The sequence below is a fragment of the Acipenser ruthenus genome, chromosome 17 (assembly GCF_902713425.1).
Source record: "Acipenser ruthenus chromosome 17, fAciRut3.2 maternal haplotype, whole genome shotgun sequence".
NCBI lineage: Eukaryota > Metazoa > Chordata > Actinopteri > Acipenseriformes > Acipenseridae > Acipenser > Acipenser ruthenus.
In genome coordinates this window covers 17,397,432-17,417,928 of record NC_081205.1, presented here as the reverse complement: position 1 = coordinate 17,417,928, position 20,497 = coordinate 17,397,432, and positions in this window count along the sequence as shown.

Here is a 20,497-nt window from a genome sequence, read left to right as displayed (position 1 = left end):
AGTATTTTATAGGTAGACTATTAATAATAAGATATGCACTGCAAATCTGATGAGGGACATCCTAAATAAATGAAGAAGTCCTCTGTTGTTCCCTTCATAATGAAATGCAGACACACACCATGCTGGACCCCAAGCAGACACACACCATGCTGGACCCCAAGCAGACACACACCATGCTGGACCCCAAGCTCTGCAACTATCTGACAGGTGCAAAAGCAGGTGTATATTGAAACACACATTTTCAAAGTCAGAGCATTTCCATTTTTTAAACACATTTTTTAAGAGCACGCTTTACTGACACAATTGTACTGTCTGTCATTTTATCCGGCAGTAACAAATGAATGGCATAAACAAGGAGGAACCAATGACACAAACAATGTTTGTGTAGAAACTGTGAAAGCAAGGGGATTGAATACAAAGTGAAAACACTCTCCTCTCAGATGCTTTCCAAAATTGTCTTTGCTGTAAGGAACATGGTGCAGGTGTTATTTCAGATGGAAGTTTAACGTTTACTAACATATTGTCTAATTCCTCATGTATCTACTTGGGATCAAAACATCGATTAACTAATTGCTGTACAACCCCTAGCAAAACACAGAGCATGTAATCAAGAATTATATAAAGGTTTGGAATGAACGTCAAACCACTAGGCCCCTTAATTTAAAAAAAAAAAAAAAAAAAACATCAAAATAATAATTCAAAAGTGCCTTTGCCTTTGCATTCATGCATCAGAGTGATGCATGAAAGCATTTAGGTAACGCAGGGAGGTGGGTTAACACTCTTTTCATGTAAAATCTATTTTTGAGAGTTTTTGTTTTCTTGTATTTGTAATAAACCATTAGGGCAAGCAATACTGTGCTGTGTATTGCACAGTACAATAGTAATTTAATTGTAGCCCAGTAATAGTAATTGTAGTACAGTACAAAAGTACAGTATTATAGTACTTTATTACTATAGTATTCTCATTTTACTTTAGTACTATAGTACATTTTTTTATAGTAATACTATAGTACTTTTTTTGTAAGGGCTATAATGTGTGCCCGATTTAAATGAACCGTTACAACACCCCCCGCCCCCATCCACCAGAAAGCAGGATGGGATTTGTTGCAATAGCTCTTCAAGACTAACATTTCCTACCTAGATATATGTGACAACTTCAACTTCCATTATGAGACAGACGCTATGAGACAGTAGTACAAGCTGCAGGAACGCCCTTCTCGTCCAGTGTCTTCTGTTGTAGCCACACCGCTCTCTGTTAGAAGGAGAAAGGTTACGAAAAAGAAGTACAGTGCCTTGCGAAAGTATTCGGCCCCCTTGAACTTTGCGACCTTTTGCCACATTTCAGGCTTCAAACATAAAGATATGAAACTGTAATTTTTTGTGAAGAATCAACAACAAGTGGGACACAATCATGAAGTGGAACGAAATTTATTGGATATTTCAAACTTTTTTAACAAATAAAAAACTGAAAAATTGGGCGTGCAAAATTATTCAGCCCCTTTACTTTCAGTGCAGCAAACTCTCTCCAGAAGTTCAGTGAGGATCTCTGAATGATCCAATGTTGACCTAAATGACTAATGATGATAAATAGAATCCACCTGTGTGTAATCAAGTCTCCGTATAAATGCACCTGCACTGTGATAGTCTCAGAGGTCCGTTTAAAGCGCAGAGAGCATCATGAAGAACAAGGAACACACCAGGCAGGTCTGAGATACTGTTGTGGAGAAGTTTAAAGCCATATCTAGATAACTAGATTTTCGTCGTTGTCTTCGTCATACCTAGTGTTTTTCGTCATCTCATTGTCGTTGCTGACTAAATAAAAATATATATCGTTGATTAATATTTTCGTTAACAAAATCAACATTGTCAGACACGTGACGAGGTGCACCACCCTCAGCTAATTTTCCTCCCTTACCCAGTGGGAGGCCAAATCAGCACTGTGTGTGGGGCTCCACAGCCAAGACTGGCAACTGCATGAACAGGAGTCAGTCAGACCACGGTCACTGCTCAGCCTGCCTTATGCTTGAAGTGTTTTTGCTTACGATTGTAAGTCGCCCTGGATAAGGGCGTCGGCTAAGAAATAAATAATAATAAAATAATAATAATACTGACCCAGTTACAGGCTCTACTCGCACACCTGCAGTTGTGCCACCTTTAGGCTTCTTGAGCAGTATCTGCCCAACCCCAGTTTGATATTAGAACAATACTTGAGGGTGCATGTTGTAGAACAAAGCAAAGGAACACTAGGCATGTTGTAGCTATGGCAACAAGGGGTCAGTAAAATGTCTTAAACCTGCTTGTTGCACAAGTGTGTTAAAAAAGACAAATACAGGGCTTAAATCAGCTTGCTGCAAGACTTACAGAATTAAGTTCCAGAAAGTTACAAAAATGCCCAGGTGTATTAGCATCTGTTGAGAAATGTGTTGAACTCGTATGGACTATTGATGTGTGGGTGTGTAAGTGGGGCTGCGCGCCTGCGTTAGGTAGGGGGCGGGGCCCAGAGGCTATTGTAACGATCTGTGCAGTTGTGTTTGTACTGTAATTCCCACTGTTTGTACTGTAATTCCCACTGTTTGTACTGTAATTCCCGCTGTTTGTACTGTAATTCCCACTGTTTGTACTGTAATTCTGGTGCTGTAATTCCCACTGTTTGTACTGTAATTCCCGTGCTGTAATTCCCACTGTTTGTACTGTAATTCCCATACTGTAATTCCCGCTGTTTGTACTGTAATTCCCGTGCTGTAATTCCTGCTGTTTGTACTGTAATTCCCACTGTTTGTACTGTAATTCCCACTGTTTGTACTGTAATTCCCGCTGTTTGTACTGTAATTCCCGTGCTGTAATTCCCACTGTTTGTACTGTAATTCCCACTGTTTGTACTGTAATTCCCGCTGTTTGTACTGTAATTCCCACTGTTTGTACTGTAATTCCCATACTGTAATTCCCACTGTTTGTACTGTAATTCCCGTGCTGTAATTCCCACTGTTTGTACTGTAATTCCCGCTGTTTGTACTGTAATTCCCACTGTTTGTACTGTAATTCCCGCTGTTTGTACTGTAATTCCCATACTGTAATTCCCGCTGTTTGTACTGTAATTCCCATACTGTAATTCCCACTGTTTGTACTGTATTTCCCGTGCTGTAATTCCCACTGTTTGTACTGTAATTCCCATACTGTAATTCCCGCTGTTTGTACTGTAATTCCCGTGCTGTAATTTCCACTGTTTGTACTGTAATTCCCGCTGTTTGTACTGTAATTCCCACTGTTTGTACTGTAATTCCCACTGTTTGTACTGTAATTCCCGCTGTTTGTACTGTAATTCCCATACTGTAATTCCCGCTGTTTGTACTGTAATTCCCGTGCTGTAATTTCCACTGTTTGTACTGTAATTCCCGCTGTTTGTACTGTAATTCCCGTGCTGTAATTTCCACTGTTTGTACTGTAATTCCCGCTGTTTGTACTGTAATTCCCGCTGTTTGTACTGTAATTCCCGCTGTTTGTACTGTAATTCCCGCTGTTTGTACTGTAATTCTGGTGCTGTAATTCCCACTGTTTGTACTGTAATTCCCGTGCTGTAATTTCCACTGTTTGTACTGTAATTCCCACTGTTTGTACTGTAATTCCCGCTGTTTGTACTGTAATTCCCGCTGTTTGTACTGTAATTCCCGCTGTTTGTACTGTAATTCTGGTACTGTAATTCCCGCTGTTTGTACTGTAATTCCCGTGCTGTAATTTCCACTGTTTGTACTGTAATTCCCGCTGTTTGTACTGTAATTCCCGCTGTTTGTACTGTAATTCCCGCTGTTTGTACTGTAATTCCCGCTGTTTGTACTGTAATTCTGGTGCTGTAATTCCCACTGTTTGTACTGTAATTCCCGTGCTGTAATTCCCACTGTTTGTACTGTAATTCCCATACTGTAATTCCCGCTGTTTGTACTGTAATTCCCGTGCTGTAATTCCCACTGTTTGTACTGTAATTCCCGCTGTTTGTACTGTAATTCCCACTGTTTGTACTGTAATTCCCACTGTTTGTACTGTAATTCCCACTGTTTGTACTGTAATTCCCGTGCTGTAATTCCCACTGTTTGTACTGTAATTCCCACTGTTTGTACTGTAATTCCCATACTGTAATTCCCACTGTTTGTACTGTAATTCCCGCTGTTTGTACTGTAATTCCCGTGCTGTAATTCCCACTGTTTGTACTGTAATTCCCATACTGTAATTCCCGCTGTTTGTACTGTAATTCCCGTGCTGTAATTCCCACTGTTTGTACTGTAATTCCCGTGCTGTAATTCCCACTGTTTGTACTGTAATTCCCATACTGTAATTCCCGCTGTTTGTACTGTAATTCCCGTGCTGTAATTCCCGCTGTTTGTGCTGTAATTCCCGCTGGCATTATGTGTTGTTGGTTGCCATTCTGTGTAAATGTTCCTGTGTCCTGTGTCCTGTGTTGTATCATGTGAAGCTGACAGCGCTGTAGACTCTGTGTGGGTGCTGAGCGAGCATCCAAAACAAAGAAAGGATTTGGAACAAGAACCAGCGTCTCTCTGTTTTCTGCCTCTTGCTCGAAACGCTACACTATAAAGGTTCAAGCAGGGCTGCAGTTCGGATAGTCTGAGAATGAACATGCATGTGAGGTTGCCAGTAGAGGTCAGTGTGTTCCAGAGCAATAAGGAGATCGATCAGCCTGTTTCTGTTATTTTACTCCCAGTTTCCCTTCCCTTGCTTTTGGTTATCTCATTTATTTTTTGTAAAATAAAGTTGGTCTGAGCCTTTACAAATTACACCTGCTGTGTCAGCCTCCATCCTCTGAACCCCGAAAACACTACAATATGCATGCAATCAAAAATGTTTAGCAAATAATACATGGATAGTACACAGTGCTTTCACAGTGTTGGTGGTGTTTTTTTGTATTTGTGTAACGCTATGTCTGTTTTTGGTTTGGCAGGCTGCACTTGCGGTTCTTCAACACAACCGAAAAACGTAGTGGAAACCCAGTTTAAGAAAGCTGTACAATATCTGTAGACATGCAAGACCAAATTGGATCTCAGGCAGAAACATTTAAATTTACCCTCCCATATTTTAACATTAATTAGATTGTTTGCATTTGAAAGGAGACTATCTCTCCCTTTAAGAAAACTACATGGAAACCCAAATTACCAGAAAGCTACTACCAAAATATTTTTATTTTTCCATGGAAACCCACTCTCAAAATATACAGTACGTTGTTCAAAAATAATGAAAGGCCTATTGATATATAGGTATTAATATAAGAAAGTCAAAAAATAATGCTTGCCTAGATGAATTCCTGCATTCTTAAAGAATGATATAAAGATGATTTCTTGATTTTGTTTTCAAATAAAAAAAATATACAACTTTTTATTACTGTTGAAATTCTGCAACAGTTTTAAGATCACCAGTATTTACCTTTGAGTGTTCTTTTGTGATTTTCTTCACCGCCCATCAATCTCTGCTCTTTGATTGGCTTATCATCATACATGGTTAGTGTCATAGTAACCATAGCAACGCACTCTTATGCAGCCTTAGATGATGTCATATATCCACTGGAGAATACAGAAAAAAAATGACATCAGATCTATTTCATTTTGAAATGCAAAATCTGCTTAGCAATGTGTATCAAAAACGATAGGTACAGTGAAATCAGGAAAAGAAAGAATTATAGCTACAATATTCTGCATACTGCATAAAGTAATATTGCCTTAATATTTTAACTAAACAGTGCAACTCTTGATATTTAGTCAGGAGAAACTAAAAGAATTAAAAACATCAAGAGAAAGAAGAAAAATGAGAAAGAGAAGAAGGAAGAGAGAGGGTCATGTTTTTCAATGACAGTCGATTGTAAGATTATGGGAAGGAGTCTGTCTGAGTTGGTCAGCATACAGCATAAAAGGTTGCCATGCCTTGAAAATTTTTTCCCTTGATCCCCAGTGTATTTGATTTCTTCCCATTTCATGAAATATAGAGGATCCTTAACCCAATGTGTGTGAGGGGGCAAAGGCCAGGGTGTCAGATTGTAACTTTTTAAGAAACTATCACTGGGCACAACGCCAAAGAGAGCTGTAAGTGGGGAAGGATCGATGGGTACTTTAAGAACTTTAGAGAGGGTCTCAAAAACAGACAAAGAGGTTCTTGTTTGCACCCGCCACAGGTGGGGTCCATATTTAGCCAATCTGACTTTCGACAGATGTAGATGATGTATTCGAGAATGAATTTCCACACTTCATCCAGAAGCTCAAGGCCTGTATCCTGCTCCCATGCAGTTTTTATTGATGCTAGAGACGGGCAATGCTCATGCTCATCTCATTAACCTGCTGGATATACTTTACATCGGTGAAACAAGGATGCCCTCCTTGGCTAGTAAAAGAACCAGAGAATTCAGAAATGGCAAGGGCAGTAGAAAGGGCGGTGTCAAAAAAGAGCTGGGAAAAAACTCTGTGTAACTGACCAGAACTCTGTGACTGCTTGTAGTTCTATAGATGAGACAAAACAATGAGAAACACCTGCCATAGCACTGTCAATATGGGTGTAGGGCCACCCTGAGAAGGCAGGATGGCACCGATTCATGTAGCAATGGGGTCAGTTGTTCAGTAGGGTTACGTGACCATTCCTCAGTGACTACCAGGGAAGTCCACAATGGTCAACAAAGAGACCTAACAGGAACTACAATCAAACCAGACAAGCTGAAACAGACTTGAAACACGGAGATGAAGTCTGTCTGTATGTCAGGTTATAACACTGATAAAGGTATTAGCCAAAACCTTTGTCTACCTTACTTAGTGACATATTTTATAAGAGTTTATTCCAGCCTTTAATTAGCAACTTTTTTTTTTATAAAAATCAGAACCAAACTAGTAAATAAAGTGGTAAAATCAAAATAATTCCATGAAGCTTACTTGTTGTGCAGTTCCATTGTTTATATAGGTCTCAAATATCTAATGTTGAAAGAAACACGTTATAGTAAACATGAATTTTATTTTAAAACATGATATCTGGTATGACGCTTTCCAATAAATCTCTGTTTGCAAGCTATGCTCATGAGTACTTGATTAACCATTAAGATTTATGGAATAATTTTGTTATTTACAATCAAGTTTTCTGTTACTCAACCTTGTAACCGTACATTAAAGATTGGAGGATACACTTTGAAAATATTCCTTGTAGTTTCTTACAGTTTTCCCTCCACTTTTCTGATTGGGCATTTTGTTAGAGCAATAATTCCATGTGACCGTTTAGCAGGTGAACTGCAAAAACACTGGGAACATACAAAAACAGCTCTACCCCTGAACTTGACTGATTTTACTGCGGGCTGGAGGAAATAGCTTGAAAACACGCCCTGCAGTTTCTTCCAGTTATCAATAGATCTACAGAGAGAGTAATAAGCCCTTGTGAAAGATGATTTACCAGGTGAAGCAGTAACTTATACAACACCGAGAACAAGATAATCCCTTCATGGTGATTTAGCAAGGGATCAGTGCACAGCCAGAGGATAAGTCACAGTGAAACTAAAAAGACAATCGTCCCCTTTGCTGAGAGAAACCTGCTATTAGCCACACATTGATACAAACGAAGTCCACACTCCATTGACACAGAGCAGATGGCCCTAGCATTAGTCCAGGTTTTCAGTGAGCAAACACTGGTGCTCACTTTGAAATGTGTCTGATTCGAAGGTGTGGCAGAGCAAGAGCTATGCCCATGTATATTCAGACCTCTTCAGACAGCACCTGTAGAACTCCTCTTTTCCCTCTGGACACTTTATCACTCTTCCTTAATGCGCTTTACTTGCTCTTATCTGCTCCCGATTTTTACTGCATTTAACCCTGTACTGTAATCTGTCACAAGTGTTATTTAATCTGTAGTATTTTATATTTAATTATATCCTGATGCAACTATCACTGACACTGTTATCTGCTCTGTTATTGAATCGTATTTTGTCATATACTTGTACTTGATAGAACCAAAGTCATTGTATTTTATCTTACTCTTAATTGTATTAATACTTGTACTGTGATTCTTGAAATGTATTTTTGTTTACGACTGTAAGTCACCCTAGATAAGGGTGTCTGCTAAGAAATAAATAAATAATAATAATAATAATAATAATAATAATAATAATAATAATAATATTTATTGGTGTTTGGTGGTGGTTGGCAGAGATGGGGTTAATTCCTCCCTGCCAAAAAAATGTGATCCCAGGGCTCCATTAGAGGAGGAGGGGAGACCACATGGAGGGTCTGTTTGTTGACTTTGTTTCTTTTCTTTGATTTCGTAAGTCAGTGAAGCCATTGCACAGCCTGACTCAATGTTTAATTAGTATTTTTGTGTAACTCTTTTGTTTGGCCCTGTTCCTATTTTTTTGTGTTTCTGTTTTATTTTTCTTTAATAAATACGTGCTTCGGCACTTTACTCTGCAGTTTTGGTCTCTGAGTCTCTGTCCGCTTGTGCTATCTCTCACAGAAGGAGCCGACATTTTGTGTTGCTGTGGAAATTCTGTATTTGAATGTTATCTCATCTCTGAATTAATATACAAAAACCCTAATTCTAAGCATCAGTAATGACAGTTCTAGAATTAAGATATACAAACAAAAGAAAACAAAGAGTTTGGGCAAGTTAATTCTCTATCTTGTTATACCTTTCAGCTGCGGAGGCCTTGGTTCAAATCCAGGTGCTCAGGACACAGTGGTGGTGTTAACCTGCCTCCCAGAGCCCTGCACTGGAATCCCAGAACAACACAAAGAGCTTGATACAGTTGAGGGGTGGTCAAGAAAAACTGGATAACCCACATGTTCATTTTCTTGATAAACTATCCCTGCGTCCTGTTACCAAGCAAATACCATTTTCTGAAAACTGTTTTCTTTTTTTTTTTTTTTTATTGCATAGCAAAATTATCCGTGTGTGTCTTTTAGTTTCTCTCTTTGTCTCCTAAATATGTTGTCTTACTTTAATTGAAACTTTCAATTGTGAACAATAGATTAAATGTCTTAGAGATTCCCTGTGATATGAACTTCATTTTGGACAGTTATTAATAATTGCAGGCTATACAATGTTAAACAAACATATACCAGCATTAATGAATGTAGCGGGTGGGACCAAACCCTTACACACCTGTAGTTAATTAAGCACAGATTATTGCTAAATAATCGAGGCTTCCTTTTGTGATGATTAGATGTGTGTTCTCCCCCGCTACTAAGATCAGGTAAGCCTGAACAAGCTTTTAGATTACCTTCCTGGTGTGAACTCTTGTTTGATGGATTTTATCTATGTATTATTATTATTATTATTATTATTATTATTATTATTATTATTATTATTATTATTATTATTGTGGTTAACAGGACAGACGTGGAGCGAGTGTGGCATCTCACCTGGAAGTAACACATTTTTAATTGTATTTTATTGGTTTGTTATTTGGGAATGTGGTTGATACAAATGTTTTCCTCGTAGGTTTAGGGTCAACCGCCGCTTCTTTACACTAAAGAAAATACTGTTTCTTTTTTTACTCTGTTGTACTACATTTTCTTATACTGTTTCTTTCTTTTTACCAGAGAAGATATTCTTTCTTTTGTACTTCAAGTCACTGTTTCCCCCTGATGTAATGCATTGTCTTGAAAACAAACTATTGTTATTGTATGCTCTAGAAACTTGTTCTGGTTAATGGTAAGAATCTGTTTTAACATCAAGAGCTATTGTTAGTGATTAGGTACAAGTATACAGTGCTGTATCAGTCTAGGAAACGGTGCCTTTTTCTGTGTTTTGTTTTTGTTTTGTTTAGTTGTGTACAGATTGTTATTTTTGCACAACCCAGGCTGGAACTCTGTGCTTTTTGTTCAGTGTAATTACCACCTATTGAGAATACCAGGTTTTGTTTTTATTTGGAATTTTCACATAAGTAATCAGTATTGGGCCTTCACTTTTATCCCCTGGCAAAGTTAAGATGTGGCGTAGTCCAGATAATTTCTGACTTAATCTTCATCGGCGTGCGGTCCTGGTCTGTAGTGATCTGTTGCCTCATTGCGTTTCGTGGCACCCGCCACATAATGTTTCTATAACTTTTCTATGGTTGTAGAAATAGCTCTTTAAACCAAAGTTATGTGAAATTATGTGAAATAAGTATTCAAATTCAAGTGCGGCTCTACAATTCAGAATTTGTATTGTATAGTCTTTCTTCAGTCGTTCATTTTAAGTTTTGTAACTTTAACTGCAGTTCTCTCCTTTTAATGGTGATAATACTATTTTGGAGTAAGCTGCTTTTTTGGATTTAGACACTTTAATCAATTAACACACATTATTTTGTTATCTCAAGACCTGCATTCATGGTGTGCTAGTTTTTCCCACTAGTAGGTGATGTGTGACAGGGGTTACTGCTGATCTGATTGCAGGGGGACCTCTGGAGTGGACTTGACCTACAGCACATGATGTGAAGCCAGGGTGTGCTCATGTGTTTTTCTATTTCTTGTGATGCCTGGTCTTGTGCAATCATACATACTGTCCATTTGTTCTATGATGTGCCAAGAGGAAGTTCTTATGAAAGATTAGGAGAGATTGGGTCTGATGCAATGTAACCGATCTGAGCATACCAGGAGCAGCAAACGATAGGTTGCAGATGCAACCCCGGTTCCCTGAAAGAGAAAATAACCATCAAGGTATGGGACATTGCCGTCAGGCAGTAGGGATTGGCTGAGCTTTATGTCAAAGCTGCCGATAGGCCTCCGCGCAAGCTGCCGTGTAAGCCCGCCCCCCTGGGAGCTTACTATACGCAGCGCGCGGAGAGTCACTTCCTCTTTTGCCCTTCAGGCCGTGAAGGCCTCCAGAGCGACCTCGCGGCTTGATGGTTATTTTCTCTTTCAGGGAACCGGGGTTGCATCCGCAACCTATCGTTCCCTTTCAAGTCGAAAATAACCATCAAGGTATGGGAACAGTGTACCCAAGCCGTCGCGAGGGAGGATTCTCGGCAGTAGGACAGACTTACGTCACAACGCAACTGCGTAGGCAGTACATCTACACATATGCGGAGCTGTGCCTCAGCGTCTATGCTCGCAATGACACCTGTCCCAAGGTGGAATAGTCACACCATATTATCAACCACTCTAGACGTCCGCAACCTGAGGCGTCATAGAGTGCAACACAGATGCTCCAAATGACGGAGCAGAGGATTCCAGTACATTTAACCTGTAAAACCTCATGAAAGTATGCGGCGTAGCCCAACTGGCTGCCGCACAAATATCAGACACCGGTACCCCTCGAAAGAGGGCCCAGGATGTCGCCATACCCCTGGTAGAATGCGCCTTCAACTGCCCTGGTGGTGGAAGGCCTGCAGATTCATACGCTAATTTAATAGCATCCACTATCCAGTGGGAAAGGCACTGTTTAGACAGCGGCTGACCCAAAGATCTAGAACCATGGCATATGAACAACTGTTCCGTCTGCCTAACAGTCCTTGTACGGTCAATATACCACCTCAATGCCCTCACAGGGCAGAGCATGTGTAACCGCTCTTCCTCTGGGGAAGAAAAAGGAGGAGGATGGAACGCCATCAACTCGACTGACTGGTTCATGTGGAACGGGGATATAACCTTTGGTAAAAAGGCCGGATTAGGGCGCATGGAGACCTTAGAACCGTCTCCTGCAAAACGAGTACAAGAAGGATGCACTGAAAGTGCATGTAACTCGCTCACGCGTTTTGCTGATACCACAGCCAGCAAAAACGCAGTCTTAATAGATATGAGCTTCATATCCACGCTGTGGAGAGGCTCAAACGGTGCCTTGGCAAGGGCTTCTAGCACCACATCCAGGCTCCACGACGGTAAACTGGTCGTTCTTGGAGGCCGCAAGCGTCTTGCGCCTTTCAGAAACTGAGATGCCAAAAAATGGCAACCAGGTGATAACCCGTCAATGCGTACATGGCAAGCCGAAATAGCGGCCAAATACACTTTAAGTGTAGAGGGAGACTTACCCTCATCTAACAGCTTCTGCAGAAACTGTAATATCACTGCCATAGGGCAGGAGACCGGGTCATGGCCCTCAGCCAGACACCAACTCTGAAATAATTGCCACTTATACACATATTGCGACCGAGTAGAGGGCGCTCTCGCACTCTGAATAGTGGATATAACCGCCGTCGAAAGCCCTAAGGCTGACAGGCGCTCCCGCTCAGGGGCCAAGCCCATAACTGCATGAGCTTGGGGTTCGGATGCCATAGCCCTCCTTGGGCTTGGGACAACAGGTCCGCTCGCAGAGGGAGCTCCCTCGGGCGACCGTGCAACAACTGCATTAGACTCGGGAACCATATCCTCCGAGGCCACCGAGGAGCGATCAGGATCATTGTCGCTTGCTCTACCCTGACCTTCTCCAAGAAGGCGGGGAGCATCGAAATCGGTGGAAATGCGTACAGGAGCCCTGGCGGCCATTCGTGAGCCAGTGCATCGACTCCTAGGGGGCTGTCGAGGTCCTTCACCGAGAACCATAGGGGGCAGTGCGTGGTCTCTCGCGAAGCGAAGAGATCGACTTGTGCTGTGCCGAACCAGTCCCAAATGCGCTCTACCACCCGAGGGTGAAGACGCCATTCGCCCGCAAGAGGACCTCCTCTGGACAGGAGATCCGCTGCGTAATTGACTCTGCCCGGCAGATGAACTGCACGCAGAGAGGCTAAACGCGGTTGAGCCCAGAGCAACAGCCGTGTTACCATCCGGTGAAGACCGGGGGACCGCAATCCACCCTGGCGATTGATATACGCCACTACTGTGGTGTTGTCTGACCGCACTAACACGTGCTTGTCTAGAAGCACTGGCAAGAAGTGCCGAAGGGCGAGGTCCACTGCTCTGAGTTCCAGAGCGTTGATGTGGGCTGACCTCCAGGGTCCTGACCACACTCCACGGGTCCCTGTCCTGTTCCAGACTGCTCCCCAACCTTGGTTGGAAGCGTCGGTTGTGATAACTTCCCTTCGGAAGATGGGACCCAAGCGCACGCCCTGGCGGATGTTCGACTGAACTTTCCACCAGCGTAATGCTTCCCAGCAGGTTCGGGATACCCTCAACCTGCGGTGCTTGTCTCTCTGCGGGTGCAACGCGAAGGCATTGAACCAGGCCTGCAGAGGTCTCTGGTGTAGTAAGCCCAAAGGAAGGGCTTGCGAGGCGGCAGCCATCAACCCCGGCATGCGCTGACAGAGCTCCATGCTGACTGTTTCTCTCAACCTGAATAGGGAGAGACACCGCTCTAATGAGGCAACTCTTTGTGTCGATAGGGTCGCTTCCATGGACACTGAGTCCAGATGCAGACCCAAAAACTCGGTCTGTTGGCTGGGCACGAGGCGGCTCTTGTCTGGATTGACCTTCAGACCTAGCCGCTGAAGATGGTCTGTAACCATCACTGTGTGCTGTGCCAGCTGCTCCTTTGACTGCGCGCAGACGAGCCAGTCGTCCAGATAGTTCAGCAGTCGAACGCCTTGAACCCGCAAAGGGGCTAAAATGGCGTCCATACACTTCGAAAAGGTTCGAGGAGCTAGAGACAGGCCGAATGGCAGGACACAAAACTCGTAGACCCTGCTCTGAAATGCGAAACGTAGGTACTTCCTGTGACCCGGACAGATGGGAACATGAAAGTATGCATCTGTGAGGTCTACGGTGGTAAACCAGTCGCCCTGCCGGACAGACTGGACAATGTGCTTGTGCGTAAGCATCTTGAACGACAACACCCGTAGGTATTTGTTCAGTACACGCAGGTCTAGAATAGGGCGGAGCCCGCCGTCCTTCTTTGGCACAAGGAAGTATTTGGAGTAGAACCCCTGGTCGGTCAGAGCAGGGTCTACTAGTTGAATGGCACGCTTCTTGAGCAATGCCTGTATTTCTGCATTTAGAGCTGAGGACTGAACCGAGTCCTTCACTGCAGTTACCACCACTCCCCTGAAGGGGGGGGTTTTAACCGGAATTGAAGGGTGTACCCGGTGAGTATAGTTTTGCGCACCCAGATGTCGTTGGTGCATTGTTGCCAGAACAGGAGCTGTGGAACAGTGTAGGGATGGGTTAATGGCTGCCGGGGTTTCTCAGGGCTGCTTAGGCTGCGCTCGCTCACGAGGGGCCTGACCAGAGCCACGAGGGCGTGGTCTGCTACCTCCTCTGGGGCGCCACCCTCCGCGCTGCGGTCTTGCAAACGCGGGTTGGCTGCGTGCTGCAACCCCCAAAGGGGCGGTTTTACTGCCCTGTGGGTGCGCCTGCTGCTGCGGCGGCGCCCTGCGCCATTGGCGCTCCTGCGGCCGCCTTGGCTGGAAAGGCTTGCTTGGCCACATCTTAGCCAACTGCTGCGACGCCTCACGCGCCTTGACGGAGCGTTGCAGCATCTCCTCCACCGCTGGGCCAAACGTGTGCCCCGGGGATATAGGAGCATCTAGCAACGGGGCCTTATCAGGCTCCTGTACCCTGGCCTGTGAGAGCCATAGCTGCCTCCTTGCCACTACAAGGGAAGCAATGCTCCTGCCCTGTGCTCGCGCATTCAGCTGAGCCAGCTTGACCAGAAGCTGTGCAACTGCACCCAGCTCGGTTCTGAGTCCGACGGATGGGGACTCAGGCAGGTCGCGAATCAGCGCCGCCTGGTAGACTGTCAGGAGGCTGGCCACGTTAGACAGTCTAACTGCCTCTGTAGCCGCGGCATAACCCTTTTTTAGGTGGGCCTCCGTAATCCTACACTGCCTGTTAGGGCAGGAAGGGTCCTTAGCCAGCCCCGAACGCGGCGCCCACTGGTGGAGACTGGTGGAAACAAAGCTAGCCCAGCTTCGCTCGCCCCGTGCATGGTGAAGGCCGAAGCCTTGCGAGAAGTCGCAGGGGCGGAGGCCGGTGCTCCCCAGGTGGACTGCACCTCCTTAATAAAATCCGGGAATGCCGGGAGCATCCTGGACTGAAGGGGCGGAGCCGATGGCAATTCAAATAGAGAGCGTCGTGTTGGCTCTGATGCAGGTCAGTCCATGCCTAGGTGACGGGCTGCCCTCTCCACCACTGACCAGATAGGGTCATTATTATTATTATTATTATTTATTTCTTAGCAGACGCCCTTATCCAGGGCGACTTACAATTGTTACAAGGTATCACATTATACATTATTTCACTTTATACAGATATCACATTATTTTTACATACAATTACCCATTTATACAGTTGTTTTTTTTTTTTACTGGAGCAATCAAGGTAAAGTACCTTGCTCAAGGGTACAACAGCAGTGTCCCCCACTGGGGATTGAACCCACAACCCTCCGGTCAAGAGTCCAGAGCCCTAACCACTACTCCACACTGCTGATTAGTATCCAGCACTTCAGGGTCGTCCTGCCCAGAGTGCTGGGATGCCACCTCAGGCTCTGTATCCTCGAAGAGCGGGTCTGCGTCAGATGCGTCCCTTGAGACAGCATCGGCGTCCCACTCTACTTCCTGGGGCACTGGTGGAGGAACCATCGGCTGACTAGCGCTGGGTCCGGTAACCATCTCTGGGGCCCGAGGCGCCACATTCGCTAGGGTCATGAGGAGGGATTGTTGTCCCATCATGAGCTCCATAAACTGCGACATCTTGGAGGTGAGCTCAGCCACCCCAGATGTGTCCTGATGCCGTCTACCCCTTCGAGGGGAACGGGAGTGCCTTCTCCGGCGAGGCGATCGAGATCTGGATCGAGACTCCCGACGGGGGCGAGCCCTGCGAGAGGAGGGGCTGCGGGAACGTTCCCGAGCACGTCTAATTGGAGACCTCTGACCAGCTGTAAGCTGGGAAGATGGGCTCATAGGCTGAGACGTCGCCGGCAGCGACACGATAGATGATGGTGGGGCCGAGACAGTGTGGGACGAGCCCGAGGATGGGGAACGACCTCCAACCGCCTTCCTAGCTCTCTGGCACAGGGTGCGTGTTTGAAACCCCGCACATAGCTGACAGTATGCCCTGTCTGCCAGGGCAGATGCCGCATGGTCCGGCCCTAAGCATGCGACGCAGTCCTCGTGAGGGTCGCTGGCAGGCAACTTGGCCTGACAGGTCACGCAACGGTGGAACCCAGACATTGTAAAACGCCGAAGCGTCTAGTATTGACGTCAATCACGCAGAGACGTTAAAAGCCGAGGTGCGCGCGTCATGCGCCGAAGTGCGGGCACCAAGCGTCAAGCACCTGAAGTGCGTGCATCGAGCACCGCCGCGTCGAGCGCCGAGGCGTCGAGGGTGCGTGCGTCGAGCGCCGAGGGTGCGTGCTTCGAGGCGCCAAGCGCCGAGCACCGAGCGTCGAGCGCCGAAGTGTCGAGCGCCGAAGTGTCGAGCGTCGAGCACCGAGCGTCGAGCACCGAGCGTCGAGCACCGAGGTGCGTTGAGGGTGCGTGCGCCGAGCGTCGAGCGTCGAGCACCGAGGCGCGTGCGTCGAGCGTCGAGGGTGCGTGCGTCGAGGCGCCAAGCGCCGAGCACCGAGCATCGAGCGCCGAAGCGTCAAGCGTCGAGCACCGAGCGTCGAGCACCGAGCACCAAGCGTTGATGGAACGTGCACCGAGCGTCGAGCACCGAGCGCCGAAGCGTCGAGCACTGAGCCCCAAGTGCAGAAGCACTAAGCACCAAGCGCAGAAGCGCTGCACAAAGCGCCGAAGCGCTGCACCAAGCGCACAAGCGCTGACACCAAAAGCGCCGGAGCGCGTGCGCCGAAGCGCGAGTACCGAGCGTGGAACGCTAGCACAGACGCCTAAGCGTCAGCTGACCCGCCAAGTGGAGACGCTAAGTGCTGGTACAGTGTCTGATGCTGTGCAATACTTACCTGAAAGGTGCTGGGGATTTTGCACGTTGGTGGTTGTCTTCCTCTGTATAGTGAAGGGAAAATCTTTTTTTTTTTTTTTTTATGTGGACGCTGCAGAAGGAAAGGGAGTGTAGTGCAATACCACGTGGCGGGGGACACTGAAGAGCAGACTACCCGCACACACACACGGTTTAGCCTAAGCTAGACCGAGGATGCAAATGCGCGTGGCCAAGGCCAACGCAACACGCGTCCGACACACAATGTATAATATATACAAATATATATACACAATAATATAATATATATAAAATATATATACAAAAAACCCACACAATATTAATAAAAGGAACAGAGGAAAGACGGGGAGACCACGAAGAACGCGATGCCGAAGCAAAGCGAAAAGGAATATATAATGTTAAACAAAATATAATCCTAAATAATAATACAAATACACAATAATAACAATAATAACTCCGGAGAGTATAACTGAAATAAACTCGGAGAAGGGGATAAACCAGCTTCTCAAGCCTAAGCTTAGTGAGTACAATCAGTTAAAATAGCTCTAAGTCCTACTGCTACTGATGCTGAAGGCAAAAGAGGAAGTGACTCTCCGCGCGCTGCGTATAGTAAGCTCCCAGGGGGGCGGGCTTACACGGCAGCTTGCGCGGAGGCCTATCGGCAGCTTTGACATAAAGCTCAGCCAATCCCTACTGCCTGACGGCAATGTCCCATACCTTGATGGTTATTTTCGACTTGAAAGGGAACCCGAGTTTTCAGGGTTATCCTGTGATTTGAAGCATTTTCTTTTAGATTATATCAATATTTGAATATTAGTAAGTCTGAGGGAAACTTCTATGTTTTGTAAGCCAACGGATGACAATCCAGTGTTGAGACAGTAAACTTTGAGTAATATTTTGTATTCTATGATTTTCTCAGTTGAGTTCCACTACCAGTTCAGTAAGTATAACTGTTTCACTGCCACATTGTAATAACCTCTTGCCATATCAATGACACAGTCCACACACTTTCAATGTCTTCACAGCTGATACACACAGGAGGCTTTTTCTACTAATAAACTTCCCTCAATAAAGTTTCATCACAGGTGGTGTCCAGTAAACACTTAGTGTTAAAATAATACGTTGTTTTAACCTCTGGATATATCAGTGATACAAACCATGAGATACACTAGGACATTCCCCTTTCTTTATAGCTTTAAAATGGTGAAACATGGATTTGAATAGAACAATTCAAATAGTATCATGACACATCCTGCCACTGCCCAGAACAGGTGGATCCTAGGTACTGGTTACCAGCAGCTATCATAAAATGCAGCCATAAAGAATTGAAATCAGTAGACTTTGCTCGAAGCAGTAAAGTACTGTCAGTAAACCATTAACTACTTAGTTAACATGACTGAACGCAACATGAGTCATAAAACCATAACAGCATGGCTCTTTGCAGTTATTGTTGTATTTAGCAGTACTGGGGTACAAATGTGACACCAAAATGAACTGCAAGTGAGAGAGAATGTGATCCACCAGCCCCAAGTTCCCCACATCATTGTTCAAAAAGGAAAAAATAGAAAGTGAAATAGGTAACCACTGAGCACGTGAAATGTCTGGTTTGCACTGGGTTTATTTTGCACTCGGCACTGATGTGCTTCCTGTTCCATCTATCTGACAATAAATGTAAATGTTTTGGCAACCAAATAACGTCATGGATTTGACTTCTTTCAGTATCTAGTCATGTGCATGTCCATTCTTTTCGTTCTTTTCTATGACATTTTGGGGGATTATGCGTAGTAAGTTTGTGACATCAAACTCTATGAAATGTTACAGAAATCATATTTGAACTCTTACAACACCTTTCAATAAGTGAACACCGCAGACCAGTTAACCGGGCTCTTATTTCCATTTTGTTTTTAATGGGTTCATAAAGTTGGGTTGTTTTTTTCAAAGTTACTTGAGGGTTTGGTTTGATCACCATACATTTTTAGGGGTCATCCCAAGATTACCACAGATAGGTGTTTGTAGGGAGGTTCCCCAGTGCAATAAAAGACTCTTAAACCTTTTTACATTTTTCCCATAGCAAAAGCATAGCAAAGTATTATGCATTTTATTTTTTTACTGTATTTCATGTATTTTGAATGTTTCTGTATTGTATTATGCATGGTTTTTATTTACTATATATCATGTATTATGCATTTCTCTGTATTTAAAGTATTATGGATTTTTTGTTTTTGCTGCATCTTGTAAAGCGCTTTGTGATGGTGGTCCACTATGAAAGGCGCTATATAAAATAAAGATTGATTGATTGAGAAAGCATAGTAAAGCATAGGTAAGCAATGTTTCAGTCAGGACAATCTTGCGTTAAATAACCACCTTTATTATAATACAAAATCTTACAGATTTCCAAAAACATTGAACCCAAACAATGGGTGAATAAAATAAAAATAAAAATAGTTGGCGCACAGCCTCCTCCCTTGGAGCATCCCGGTGCCGCCTGCTAAATAAAAAAACACTATAAAATAATAAATCTATGTGATGTGTTCATCCCGGGGAACAAAAATGATTAGGCAGAGGAGCATCGTATACTCCCCCAGCCCCCCTTTAAGACGAGGCTGGGAGTGAGGTGGTGGTGGTTGGGGAGGAGGTGGTAATTCGAAATAGGTTATATATATATATATATATACACCTTATAGGTTAATTGGAACTTGCTGGTAATAGGCTTGTAGAGTAATCAATGAATGTCCCAGGCACTTGTACTATAGATTTCCTGCCTGAAATCTTGCAAGCTTTATAAAATTTCAGAGAGAAATGGTAAAGCATATTAAAAGCTGCAAAATAACAGGGAAAATTTACTGCAGTAAACTTTTATAACGGTACAGAGAGTTTCTCTAGAGTTCATGTTGATCACCAGACTGCATTACAAATTAAAAACAAAGAAAAGAACTAGTCACAAAGAAACCTGGACCATGGGGGATACTTGAGATCCAGGGATTGCAATGAATTCTGCAAATTCTTAAAGTATGCAACCAGGTCAAATTCATACCTCAGATTCCATCGACTCAATCCTGGCAAAATTTCTAAATTGCTAAATTGTTAAGTTGCTGTGGTAAACTGATAAAATGAAATCCAGCTGTGGCTTATCCCAATGATCGTAATGTTTTGTCTGAAAGAGCCATATTGATGATCATAGAGTTCCTAAAGATAAATACTTTTAGTTGAATTGCATTGCACACCACTGCAGTATTTCTGTGAGCATTAAACAGGCCACATGTTTAAACACAACATTTGTTTTTGATCTTTGACTCAATCTACAAAAGATTACAGAATGTTCAACCTTCACCTCTTAATCAAGAGAGTCATATTGTGGAGCTCTACAAGCCCTATATGGCTTAAACAGTCATTTGATGGCCTGCCCTGATATGGGCGAATAGAATTGAAGCATTCAGGAGTGGGTTATTGCCCGCCCTTCTGCCCCAACAGTAGATAATGATTGACAACAGAGCAGGCTCCTGTTTGCTCAGTTCAGTTTGCTTTGTATCTCTTCATTAAGTTTCACCACTCTGATTCTGTTAACCGTGTGTCAACATGACGCATGGTTGTGTTTGTAAATCAGGAGCTTTCTCCTGTTCTCCAGGGTGGGTAGTCTCTAGGTCAATTTGCACTGCTGTTTATTATTATTATTATTATTATTATTATTATTATTAGTTATTTCTTAACAGACAAGATATCACATTATT